The sequence below is a fragment of the Pleurodeles waltl genome, chromosome 1_1 (genome assembly GCF_031143425.1).
Source record: "Pleurodeles waltl isolate 20211129_DDA chromosome 1_1, aPleWal1.hap1.20221129, whole genome shotgun sequence".
Taxonomy (NCBI): domain Eukaryota; kingdom Metazoa; phylum Chordata; class Amphibia; order Caudata; family Salamandridae; genus Pleurodeles; species Pleurodeles waltl.
The window spans coordinates 819380162-819390637 of NC_090436.1; positions in this window are offsets into that span (position 1 = coordinate 819380162).

The following is a 10476-nucleotide window of genomic DNA, read 5'->3' on the forward strand; positions in this document are numbered from 1 at the left end:
GGCAGACAGTGAAAAGCCGGCCGGGGCCCTGTTCGGGGGCCCCTGCACTGCCCATGCCAGTGGCATGGGCGGTGCAGGGGCCCCCAGGGGCCCCAAGACACCCATTACCGCCAGCCTCTTCCTGGCGGTGACAACCGCCAGAAACAGGCTGGCGGTAAGGGGGTCAGAATCCCCATGGCAGCGCTCCTTGCAGCGCTGCCATGGCGGATTCGCCCAGCCGGGGCAAAAACGGCGGGAAACCGCCGGCCCCGGTTTTCTGACCGCGGCTTTACCGCCACGGTCAGAATGGGCTATGAAGCACCGCCAGCCTGTTGGCGGTGCTTCCGTCATCCGTGACCCTGGCGGTCATAGACCGCCAGGGTCAGAATGACCCCCTTAGTGTTTTCTTTCATGTGTGTAAGTACTGTGTGACTACAGTGGTATTGCATGAGCTATGCATGTCTCCTAGATAAGCCTTGGCTACTCATCGGAGCCTGGCTTCTAGACACTGCCTATACAACACTTATAGGGGATACCTGGTATAAGGTGTAAGTACCTCAGGTACCCACCACACACCTGGCCAGCTTCCTACAACTAGCATCCACAATTGACATACACTTCTTGCCAGAAATGAAAGGTGATAAAGCTGGCGCAGACTCAATCACATCTTAAAATTTCACAAATGAGTCAGTCTCTTCAGTGCTCGACACAAATTTCACACCTTTCTTGAGCAGCGATCTGAGGAGTTGCACCACAACAGCATATCCATCAACAAATCTCAAATAATATTCACTCCGCCCAAGAAAGGGCTGGTGAGCATCCTTGTCTGGGTGGAGATGCATCTTTTTCTAAGAATGCAGAGAATGCAGTTGTGTTCATGCCTGCTGTCCACAAATACTAAGACATCATCTTGGAATGCCTGCACCCCACTAATGCCAACTAAAATGGTGTCTATCAGCTTCTGAAACACTCTGGTAGCAAAGGCTAAACCAAATGGCATTCTCAAAATGTTTTAAAAGATCCAAATGGGGTAATGAAAGTTGTTAGCTCCTAAGATGCTGTGTCAAGGGGAATTTGGTGATAAGCAGACCTTTAGTCAAGCATACAAAAAAATTTGGCCTGACCTAAATTCGCTAATAATTTGTGAATTTTTGGTAGAGGTTGGGATTACAGTCGACTATTATGTTTTTATTGAGTGTGCGCAAGTCCCCACTTATACACATTTTGCCTGATTTGTTTCTCACAATTGCATGGGGACTAACCCACTCCGATGAATTAGTTTCCTTAATAATCCCCTCTGCAACTAATTTTTTTAACACGAATTTAAGATCTCAGGTCTCACCATGTGTGTCACAGGTACAGCATCTTGCTTGAGTCTAATTTTATGTTCAGACTATGTGATGTTACCAATATTTTCTGGAGGTTCTTTAATGAGCAGTTCAGTCTCTTCTTCTGATGATTGTTCAAGTAGGGAAATGTGAATGGGGTGCTACAGCAACTGTTGTATCTGAGCCCAGCACCAACATCTAACCAAGTTTAGCTAAATCTTGCCAAACCACTGGATTCCATCCTTTCCTTGCCACATAAATCTTTGTCACAGCTTTTCTCCTCCCAGGGCATGTTTATGTATCAAGAAAATGGCCCAACATGTCTATATCTTGTTCCCCTAAGGCGTTGGGATTGACATCAGGAACCTTCAACTCATTATTTGGTCCCCATAGTTTAGGAAAGTCAGTGCTGGGTACAATAGTAATAAGGGCCCCAGAGTCAGCCTTCATACTAGGAGAAATGTCACCTACTAACACCTCACACAATGGCCCTTTGAGTTTGTGAGTCTTCTCAGGTTGCAACTTTACGATAAAGCACAATTTTTCATAGATCTTGAAGAGAATCATCAACATTAAGATCCACACCATTCACTCTCAACTGTCTTTTTCCACCACTGTTAATCCCCTGAAAATGTCCTATCTTTTTCCATTTGTTACACTGTCTCCCAATGGCAGGACAAATTTAATTATTGCCCAAATTAGTTTTGGAACCACAACAATAGTAGGCTTGTTGAGTTTTCCTTTGCGAAGACCCTCATTTTTTAGTCCTTTACCTAAATAAAATCTAACATCTCAACATCAGACAAAACACTTATTCCTTTGATAGCCTGGTCTTGTGACATGAGCTTGCTGGAAACTAATGATCGTTCAATTCCTTTAGTAATATCTGCAACTTCCAATAAAATGGGTCTAAATAGCTCAAGAGACGTTCCTTGATCTTCCTCGGAAAAAAAATGTTAAGAAACTGGTCTCTTATAATCATATCCAGTGTTTCTCCAAAATTACAAGTTGAGGCTGTGAATGGTGAATTTACTACTAATGATTTTTATGTATTTTGGATTATGAACGTGCATAGAATTTGACTAACTCAGAAAATAATGTGCAACCTGGAAAATGTGCCCACTTGAGTGGCCGTCATTAATCACAAAGGGGGTTATTCTAACTTTGGAGGAGTGTTAATCCGTCCCAAAAGTGACGGTAAAGTGACGGATATACCACCAGCCGTATTACGAGTTCCATAGGATATAATGGACTCGTAATACGGCTGGTGGTAAATCCGTCACTTTTCCGTCACTTTTGGGACGGATTAACACCTCCTCCAAAGTTAGAATAACCCCCAGAGTGTCTTGAAGTACATGCATTAAGAAAATGTAGCAGTGCAATATATTAATGATTACATGTTATGTATTCTATTTATTAATTATAAGCCTTAAGTTAGCAAGGTTTGGGCCTCGTTTTGCACAGCCTCATATTAAGCTGCACTGTTTAATAAAACCGTGGGAATGTATGTCTAGAGCAATCAATTCCTGTATTGTTGTCACTGTATTGACCAAATGTTAGCAGATGTCTTTAACTTTCTCACGAGAATTGATAGCTAGAATATCTTGTATTAGTAATTGCTACACTGTATAGTTTGATGCGTGAGACAGCGATGTTCCCAGGAGCTGTCAATGGATGCACTGACTGGAGTACGGATGGATACAAAAATGTTACCTGACGAGCAAGACGATGGGAACAGGAGAAGAGGAGCCAATCATCGACATTTGAAAGACAGTTTAGTTATATGTTAGATTTGAGCTTTTATTTCTATTGGACTAATTGTAAATGTATGATTTTCTGACCAGTGGCAACGTGGGAAGTTCTTTAGGTGATTCTAACTTAGCCCGATTACACAGAGAGAAGTGTGCCCTTTTCCTAATTTGATTTCCTCCGTAGAGGATTCATTCTATTCTGTTCGGGGAGCTCAACAGTTCCTGATGACTTTATTTCTAGTCTTGATTTATTGCTTAAAACTTTAATGCTGAATGCTGTCCTTAGACATTGCTTCTTAAATGGTTCAGATAGCTTAGAGTCCCCGTTTCTGAACCATTCCCCTTTCACTGCCCGTTGCTGATGCTGACCGAACTGATGTCCACCTGACAAAGATAATCGTAGCATGCTCATCCATAGGACAAGAGGTATAACAAAATGCTATTGTTCTTGTTATAGACTATGGTGGTCATTATGACATTGGCGGTCAGCTGACCGTCACACTGGTGATGGCGGTAGGTTTATCGCCAGGCTGGCGGTGAAGACCGCCATATTATGACCACGGTGGTGATCCCTCCCACATACAGCCAAAGTACCACCTGAATCACAGTGCAGTCCGTCCACTGACCACGGCGGTTAGCATCTTCAGGCTGGCGAAACACCACACCCCACCCCACCCACCATATTATGACATAGCAGACCGCCAGGATTTCTGGGGTGGGACCACCGCCACAAAAAGTCTGGTGGAAACGAATCATATGAAGGAGACACTCACCTCCAGAGACACAGAGGATTCTGCGGCCACCATGGAACCCAAACTAGAAGTCCTGCCAATGCTGTACCACGTGATGGCAGTCCAGGAGCAGCAACACCGAAGACGACGGTGAGTACATCTGCCTAGCACACAAGGGAGAGAGGGAGAGTGACACACCCACATGCACAACACACACCATACACACATACCACACACTGAGAACTATCTGCAGAGAAATTCATTCAGCAACATAAGCCTGGGCTAAAGAAAGCTGGGACACATACCTATGGTCCAACCACTGTAATTCGGTGGGAACAGCGACCACAATAAAATAAATGAAATATATACAGAAAGGGCCATTGGCCAGTTCAGTCTATGGGAAAATCCACAGGGCAACGTAAAAGGCCCAACTTGACTCCTGACAGCCCAAGTCACTCCACTGGGTGGGGGCATCATGCTGATGGTAGGCAGGCACCTCAGGGTGTGGGTGTTTGTGTAGGGGAGGTTTCTTGGGAGGGGCATCATTAAACTTGGGTTTGGGAGGGGGCGGGTCATTGCTCTGTTGTTTAGGGGGCGGAGGTGTTGGCATGGAGTGGGGGGTGGAGTGCCACTCTTGTGCCCCTTAGTGGCAGGTTTAGCTACAGGGGAGGGACATGAGTGGACTGGGAGCTTGGGGTACTGGACTGGGGAGAGGGACATTCCTTTTTCAGGCAGGACGAGGGGAGGAGGAGGCAAGAGATTAAGGCAGACAAGGAAACATTTCTTAGGTCCAATGGAGCGGTTTGTGGGAGGAAGTTTGGGAGTGGAGGTAGAGGGAGTGGTTTTAGGAGGAGTAGGTGTGCTGGACTGGGTTGCAGGTGCATGTACAGTGTGCATGTGTGAGGTGGATGTCTGTTGAGTGTCTGAATGGAAGCGTTTATGTGTCTTTGGAGGGGTGGGCAGACAGGATGTGAGAGGACAAACAGGAAGTGTGCATGTATGTTGTGGTGTCTGCAAGTGAGGAGGGTGTGCTGCATGTGGTTGTGATTGTGGTGGTGGTGACTGCACATGTGGTGATTGGGGTGCTAGTCTGCGTGTCTGATGTGGTGACTGTGGGCAAGGCTGTAAGGGTGGGAGGATCTAGGACTGAAGATGCAGTGCTTGCAGGTGTGAGTGTTGATGTGACTGTGAGGGAGGCGGAGGAAGGGGAGACAGTGGAGGCAGTGGCTGTTGTTGTATGTGCTTCTGTGTGTTGGCTTTGTGTGTGCTTGTGGTGTGAAGAGTGGTGCCTGGGCTTGTTTGTGCGAGTCCTGTCTGTTGTCTTGGGTGCATGCTGGTCTGATTGTGTGCGTGGGATGGGTGGGGGGAGAGGACTTTGGGAATGGGAACAGGTAGTTGGAGGGGGGATGGAAGAACCAGGGACACTGGCTGCCGTCAAAGAGGAGGCCAGACCCTGAAACGATCTCTGTAGGGCAGCTAAGCTACTGTAACTGCTCTCCAGGTAGGCATTGCATTGCTGCATCTGGGATGCCAGCCCCTGGATGGCATTCACTCTGGTTGACTGCCCTACAGAGATGAATCTCAAGAGGTCAATAGCCTCCTCAGTGAGAGCAGCAGGGCTGACTGGGGCAGGGCCTGAGGTGCCTGGGGCGAAGGAGACGCCCACCATCCTGGATGAGCGGCATGGGCAACTGGGTGGAGGGCTACTGGGAGGGTGGTGTTGGTATGGGGGGTGGCAGAAGATGTTGTAGCTGAGTTGTTCCCAGAGGAGTCCGCCACCACCAGGGAGCTTCCATTGGAGGAGGAATCAGAGTCAGATGTCGTAGCTCCTGTCTCTCCCGTGATGCTCCCATGCGTCAGTGGACTCTGCCTCCTGGGTCCCGTGGTTTGCAGCTCCCCCACTCGCTGGTGCCCCTTCTCCTTTGCTAGATGATGCTAATGCACACAAAGACTGAATGAGAAAAGGAGAGAAGGTGGCGGAGAAAGAAAGTGAGCATAGGATCAATTACAGTAACAACAGCACATATGGCACACACAGCACAATCCCTCACTGGGATTAACACTGTGCAGTATGAACCACAATGAAAAACCAGTGCCTGGGCACAACAGCACAATGTAACCCAAACACTACCATCTGCACACCTACTGGGACTCACTAAGCCATGTCTGCCATGGTCTGCCAGCTACTTGCCAATACAAATATACATACCACTCTACATTGCTAAGCTAAACTGGCATATTGGGGCATCTACTGACTAGAACCTTGTACCCAAACACCATGGCAGGCAACTAAAAAGAATACCACATAGTGTGTACTCACCCCGGTTCGACGGGCACTCCTCCCTTGTTGGGAGGCCATCCTCAGCTGGGCCTCCACGGTCTTCCAGGCCCAGCGTCTCAGGTCCTCCCACCGTTTCCTGCAGTGGATGCTCCGCCGGCTTTAGACCCCCAGGGTTCGCACATTCTTGGCGATGGCACGCCACAACCCTTTCTTCTGATGGGCACTGACCTGCATAGGGAACACAGACAAATGGGCACCATGAACTCAACACTCCATTCTGTTGCAGAAATGGCTTACATACTGCATAGATCCCACATTAAGCCCACACATGACCCGTACCTCTGCATACACACTGCATGCAGCAAAAATACACTCCCCAAATGACACACTACCAACACACACACACACATCTACATATAGCCATGTTGCATCCAATGTACCCATAAGGTACTCACCTGTTGTTCTGGAGGCCCATACAACTGCCCATACAAGGGAAGGACCCCATCCACAAGCTTTTCCAACTCCTCCGATGTGAAGGCTGGAGCCCTTTCCCCTGTAGCACGGGTCATTGAGGGTTCCAGACACAGGACACAGCAGCACACGCAGTGGAGGTGTTGATCTGTAGAGAGTCAGGAATCAAGTGAAGTGGGACAGAGAAAATGGGGTCACGTCCGAGGCAGTGAACACCAACACCGCTGGCGGTGATCATCATTGGTTCCTGTGCCCCATAGACCTCCATGTTAACCAATGAGGAGTTGCATGGCGGTGCAGACCGCCTACCGCCATGACGCCAAACGCCGGCAGAGTGTGGTCAGTATGTCCAGAGTGTGCATACAAGACAGGCAGTTGTCAATTCCTAAAGCTTGTACTCATGGCAGACAAATTAATGTGCATCATAGGTACTGATGGCACACACCAAGACAATTCCAGTCTGCTACATACTTTTGCTTGCTTGTAGATTCTGGCACTCAAATTAAATCTCATACCAGTGCACTGAAGGCAGAAGAGTAGCTGACAGAACATTTATAATGGGATGATACTAATCACAACACACAACTCCGAATATATCTATGAGACACAATGGCCAATGAAAAGTATTGGTAAATTTGAGAAAGTCCATTTGCAAGTAGAGGACACCAGTGCACTTTGCAATCTTGTTGGTGTAACCGGATGTGACTGCTCTGTGTATTGTGATATTGTGTGTCCATACTTCCTGTAGTCACACACATCTCATGTTTGGTTTATCTAGATACCTACCACTGCGGAGGAGGAGGCAAGCACCCGTGTGGACTTGGCTACACTGGAGGAACAGCACATCATTATCACCTATCGACTGGACAGGGCCACAACTACTGAGCTGTTTCAACAATTGGAGCCAGATCTAATTCCTGCTATCCGTAGCACTACTGTCGGCTTGCTGCAGGAATGCCACAGCCAGTGTTTTCGAATGTGCTTGAAAGAGTTTTGGCTGCCTTGCTAAAACACATGAGCAGCTACATCTCATTCCCCCAGAGTGAAGATTTGCCCACTGTGAAGGCTGGTTTCTACGCCATGGGACACATACCCAGGACAAATGAGCAGGTCTACAGGAATAGGAAGAGTTACCACTCCATAAATATCCAGATGGTGCGCCTTGCTGATCAATACATCTCCCACGTCACTGCCAATTTTCCAGGATCTGTGCATGATGCCTATGTGTTGAGGAATAGCAGCGTCCCACAGGTGATGGCACGACTATAGAGGGAGAGCGTGTGGCTCATAGGTGAGCTTGAGTCTTCACCCAATGTATGTCACTGTATGCCACCTGAAGTTGTACTCTGTGCCATTGTACATGAGTAATGTGTGTCCTTCACTACTTCTAGGTGACTCCAGCTACCCAAACCTGTCATGGCTGTTGACACCAGTGAGGAATACGAGGACAGGGGCAAAAAATCGGTACAATGAAGCACATGGGCGTACCAGGAAGGTTATTGAACGTACATTTGGGTTACTGAAAGCCAGGTTCAGGTTCCTCCATGTAACTGGTGGATCCCTATTCTACACCCCTAAGAAGCGCTGCCAGATAGTGGTGGCTTGCTGCACGCTGCACAATTTGGCACTCAGATACCATATACCCTATCTGCAGGAGGAGGGGGCAGACAATACACCTGTGGCAGCAGAGGACACTAAAGACAGTGATGAGGGTGAGGAGGAGTAGGATGTGGACAACATGACACTTATGATACAGCAGTACTGACACTCAGGTAAGACTGTTCTTCTGTTCATACCTCCATTACAGTTAAGTGCTGTGTGGCTGCTCTGTTGTGCCAAGCACTACCTTTACTTCTCAATTGACTGTCACTTATGCTTTTCCTTTTTGCAGATGTTGGTGTGGTCACAACTGTGTACTGATGTGATGACTACAGACTGCTTACACACATTTGTTGGATTCACACATTACAGGACATTTGCAAAGGATAATGCAGGTCAAGACATTGCATATTGTTGTATGATAACGCACAAATACTTCAGTTGTGATCAAGGGTGTTTATTGAAGTGACAAAAAGGATGGGATGGTGCAATAGAGTGGGGTGATGGTGAACAAAAACTTCAGTGTAGTGGCCCAGTTGGTTTGTAGCACAGGTCCAGTATCCATAGGGCCATATGAAAAGGAGCAATGGCAGTCCAAAGTGAACAAGGTGTCTCAGTGGCACACAAGGGAGACATTCAGAAGGGGCTCACTTCCTGGCAGTGGTTTGGGTCTTGGCAACAGTCACTGGTGTCTGTCTGGTTCGCAGGAAACATTTGCGGGGTGGTTCACCTTCTGCAGGGGGAGGGGTGCTGGTGGCCTGTGAGTGATGTGCCAGGTCCTCTTGTCCACTAGCTGCAGCAGTTGTAGTTGGCTGGTGAGTACACTGGCTAGTGGAAGGAGCCCGCTGGTGTGTTGTGTACTCATGCATTGTGTTGGCCATGTCACCCAGCACCCCTGCAATGGAGGCCATGTTGGCTTTAAGCCCTGCAACTGCTGCATGACCTCCTGGTGGTGTAACCCCTGCAGCCGCTGGTTTTCCTACAAGATAATAATGACTTGGCCCATCCTGTCCTGGGATTGTTGGTAGGCCCCCAGGGCATGTGTGAGTGCCTCCTGGGCAGTCGGTTCCCTGGGTTGGGCCTCCCCCTGCACACAGCTAACCTCCCACTGGCCCTGGCCCCCTGAACGGTGTGCCCACTCCCACTTACACCAGGACCTTCATCGTCTTGCCTGTGTGGTGTCGACTCGGGTCCCTGTACAGGTGGGCACACAACTGATCTACGTGTTCTGGGGACATAGGTTTGGGGACGTTGGGTGGCTGCTGTGGTGTTGGAGTTGAATGGGGGCCCTGTGGTGGACTGGGTGTGGGATGTGGAAGCCGACTGACCAGTGGTCCCAGATGGGCCAAGGAGATCATCCAGATCGGGACATCCAGAGTTACCATCATCACTGAGGGCATCTTCTGGTGGAGGACTGGGTTGCCGTGGCACATACTCGCCACTGACATTGGCTGGGGTACCTGTAGACATGTTAAAGATTTGTTACAGCCATTGTCTGTCACATATTCCTCATTTCTGGCTTTTCCTGTGGGTTTGGTGTTGTCCTCCCATCTTTGGTTAGTGTATGCTGGTGGATTGTGGGATTGGTAGTACTACACGCTGCCCATGCATTACTGTTGTGTGTGCATGCTGAGCTGAGAGGGGAGTGCTTACAGTGGGTAGGGCATGCAGGGGTACACAATTGAGGGTGGTTATGGGGGTGGTTCACTGTATGGGATGGAGTGGGGTGAAGGGAGTCAGGGTGATGGGGTGACATGCCATGCAGGTATCGGTGGTGGTAGGGTAGTAATGATGACTTACCAGTGTCCAGCCCTCCAGTGACTCCAATGAGACCCTCAGGATGCAGGATTGCAAAGACTTGCTCCTCCTATGCTGTCAACTGTGGGGGAGGCGGTGGAGGTCCACCGCCAGTCTTCATGATGGGAACTTGGCGCCTGGAGGCCACTGCACGCACCTTCCCCCTTAGGTTGTTCCACCTCTTGCGAATGTCGTCCCTTGTGCGTGGATATGTTCTTATGGAGTTCACCCTGTCCACGATCCTATGCCATAGTTCCATCTTCCTGGCAATGGATATCTGCTGGTCCTGTGCACCGAACAGCTGTGGCTCTACCCTGACGATTTCCTCCACCATCACCCGCAATTCCTCATCTGTGAAACTGGGATTCTTCTGTGGGGACATGCCTATTGTGTGGTGGGTGTAGTGTGTGTGTTGTGCAGGGTGTGATAGGTGTTGGGGTATGGTGTGTGCTGTGTGATGCGTGAAAGGTGAGTAGGTGGCTGTGGTTTGTGTGTACAGTTATTGTATTATCTTTTTCTGACAAGGTGTAGTTAGTTTT